This window comes from Myotis brandtii, unplaced genomic scaffold, assembly GCF_000412655.1.
Source record: "Myotis brandtii unplaced genomic scaffold, ASM41265v1 scaffold544, whole genome shotgun sequence".
Taxonomy (NCBI): Eukaryota; Metazoa; Chordata; class Mammalia; order Chiroptera; family Vespertilionidae; genus Myotis; species Myotis brandtii.
This window is the reverse complement of record NW_005370008.1, coordinates 379,091-382,865: the sequence shown is the minus strand read 5'-3', so window position 1 is coordinate 382,865 and position 3,775 is coordinate 379,091.

Below are 3,775 nucleotides of genomic sequence, written 5' to 3'. Positions count from 1 at the left end.
TAGATAAAAAGGAGAGTGTAGTGCATAATTTCATTTTTATAAAATTCATGATGATACAAACTAATATGGAGTGACAGAAAGCAAATTAGTGGTTGCCTGGTGATGGGGGGGTGCAGGTGGTGGAGGTACATGGCAGGGACATGTAGAATGGTGAGATTACAAATGGGGTACCAGGAAATTTTGGGGGGTGATGGCTATGTTCATTTTCTTAATTGTGGTAATGGTTTCCCAGGTACATACATATATTAAAACATCAAGTTGTATACTTTAAATCTGTGCAGTTTATTGTATGTCAATTATCCTATATAATCAAAGGCTAATATGCAAATTGTCCCCTCGACCAGGAGTTCGACTGTGAGTTTGACCAGGGGGTGGGGCCAGCCCACCCACTGCCCGTGGCCCCTCCCCCAGCCAACCCTGCCTTCGATGAGCCCCCCACCCCGATCAGGGTTGGGGCTGGCTGGTCAACCTTCTGCGTCCTCTCCTCCTGGCCAGCCTGGCCCAATCAGCCCTGATTGGGGTGGGCTGGCCAGACCCCACCAGTGCACAAATTTGTGCACCAGGCCTCTAGTTATATAGATAAAAAGGCAACACTGTCTAGAAGAAAAGATTCTTAACATCATCCTCTACATATATCATAACACATGTATCAATATATTTGGAAATACAGCTAAAGCCTTTGGCACATTAAGACCCAGCAGATTCCTCTTGCTTTATTTAATATATATTCATTTCAGAGAGGAAAGGAGAGGGAGAGAGAGATAGAAACATCAGTGATAAAAGAGAATCATCAATTGGCTGCCTCCTGCATGCCCCACACTGAGGAACTGAACCCACAACCTGGGCATGTGCCCTGACCACAAATTGAACCATGACCTCTTGGTTCATAGGTCAATGCTTAATCACTGAGCCACACCAGCCTGGACCTCTTGCTTTAAAGGAACAGAAAAAAAGATCGGTAGTTCATAAATACTATAAAACACAAGAACAGTGTGAAGAATGGGATGCATCTAAGAGGGACCATACACAGTGTGGTCTCCTGTGGAAGCATCCTCTGCGTGCCTGGCTAGACAAATGGCCTTTTCTGTGTTCCTCTGTCAGGAACATAGACATGGTTCTCCCAAGCATGATCCACATTATACCAACTGGCCTATTCACATGCTTGTTTGCCTAATCAGAGTGTAAAGTCAAGGTCAATAGCTGTCTTATATTGTATTTACCAGTGCCTAGCACAGTGCCTGATACACAGTAGGCACCCATATATCAGGATAAACTGAAGTGAGCAATATTGAAAGAGGCAGGGGAATGCTTCTCCTTTTGAGTCTTGTCTTGAACCAACATGATTATTGCCCTACAGATTAGAAGCATTTATGTAAAAATAAACTTCCATCCATTACGTTTATCTTTCAGCGTTCCTTGGAGTTAATTGATTCTAGTGCAGGGAACCTAAAAATCTGGAGGCATTCTAATGTCTGTTAAGCATAAAAATACATTCCAGACATAATGAGCAGAATGGGCCATTGAACTATGGATAGCAAAATAATTAACAGTCAGCTAGGCAGTCTACAAATATTTATTGAGGGTCTACTATGTACTGTTCTCAGTACTAGGGACACTGTGACAAGATAAATCAACTTAATGAACTAACGTCCTAGTAAACAAGAGAATTTCAGATTATATAAGCTGTGAAGAGAAAAACAGGATAAAATGTGACTTGAAGTTAGAGGCTACTTTACTCGTGTGTTATAGGTTTCTTGACAAACTGACATTTGGCTGAGACCCAAGTAAAGAGTTGGCAGCAGCGTGAGGATTGTGAAAAGAGCATTCCAAGGAGAAGGCACAACAATTAGAAAGCCCCTGGAGAGCTTGAGGGATTGCAGGAGGACAGTATGGCTGGAGAATAGTAGGTGAGCACAAAATAGGGTTCCTACTTCCTTGGTGATTTGGGAAAAGAAGGCAGAGTCAAACCATAGGTGATGCTAAGGGTTTGTATATCACGAACACATACTCAGAAAACCACTGTAGGGGTAGTGGTTGATTTAGCAAATGTCTATAAAACATCCCTCAGATTGCCATCTGAGGGAGGGGCTGTCAGGAGGGCAAGAATAGAAACAGGAAGAGAGGACACTGGAGAGGAAGTTCACTGAAGCCTAGAGAAGGAAGAGTTTGCAGAGGAGGGGGTGTCCAGTCTTGCCAAGTGTTGTTGACTGGCCCAGTAAGATAAGGACAAAGAATAGACCACTGGCTTTGGCAAGAATTAGGTCACTGGTGACCTCAATAAGAGCCATTTAGTAGAGGAGTGGGTATGGAAAGCTGACTGGAGTGGATTGAGAGAAAATGGGAATGAGGATGTGAATAAAGCAACTACCGTCAACTCTTTTGAGTTGAGTGTAGTCCAGTGAAGTGCCTAGATTAAATTCAAGATTCATAATGAAGAACTTACTTTTATCAAGCTTTGATGGGAGTTCATTACCTCAAACCATATTGAAAAAGATAGCTACATTACAATATTATCTAATTCTGAGATTGCCAATAACTAGCTCTGTAATAATGGCAGTCAGCACTCGGACTAGGAGATCAAGCTGCTGAGAGAGTCATCCCCAGTTTCTCTGTCTCCTTCAAGGAAGCATCAGGACCAGCGAAGAAAACACCAAGTTCTGAGAGTAGGTTTGAGGAAGATACTCCCCTGCCCTCAGACCTCTTACCAAAGCTTCAGGGCAGGCTTGGAGAAATGGCTTGTTCCTGAAGCAGTGGCAAGGGGGTGATCTTAATGATATTGGGTGAAATCCTCCTATGTAGAGAGTAAAGAAGGCAACACCATGTCTTTTTGACCAGAAATGCCCGAGAGAGCTAGAAAGGGACATTGAAAAATGAAAATATTTTTTTTGTTAGGATTATGGGCTTTTGTGTACATTGAGAAATTTCAATTAATAACCAGTATAGTGGTTTACAAAAATCAGGGTTTCAGACATAGGCTGAAATTATAAGGCAGTATTTTTCTAGAAAAGCACTTATAGTATAGGCAGGGCCAGCATCATGGGCCTGCAGTCTTTGCTGTTGCATAGGGCTAACCACTTGTTTTGATGCTTTGCTTTTGATTTCTTTAAATTCTTAATTTTTAACAAGGTACTCTGCATTTTCATTTTGCAATGAGTTCCATAAATGATTGCCTAGAGCAGCGGTTCTCAACCTGTGGGTTGCGACCCCTTTGGGGGTCGAACGACCCTTTCACAGGGGTCGCCTAAGACCATCAGAAAACACATATATAATTACATATTGTTTTTGTGATTAATCACTATGCTTTAATTATGTTCAATTTGTAACAATGAAATTGGGGGTCACAACAACATGAGGAACTGTATTAAAGGGTCGTGGCATTAGGAAGGTTGAGAACCACTGACCTAGAGGATAGGTTAGCAGTCATCTTTAAGGCAAGTATTTTGCTGCCAACTACAAATAAATTCGGACACATCTTAGTGTCCTTGAGTGAGTTAAAGAAGGCAATAGCAATAGGTTGGTGGTTAGTTACCTACAAGGGAGCGCCCATATGACTATCAGCTGATTTCTCAACAGAAACTTTGCAGGGAGTGTGAGAAATATTCAAAGTGATAAATAGTAGGGACCTATAATCAAGATTACTCTACCCAGCAAAGCTCTCATTTAGAATTTAGGGTCAGATAAAAAGCTTCAAAAACAAGAAAAAGCTAAAGGAGTTCATCACCACCAAAGAAGTATTACATGAAATGGAGGAGGTGGAGGAGGAGGAGGAGGAGAG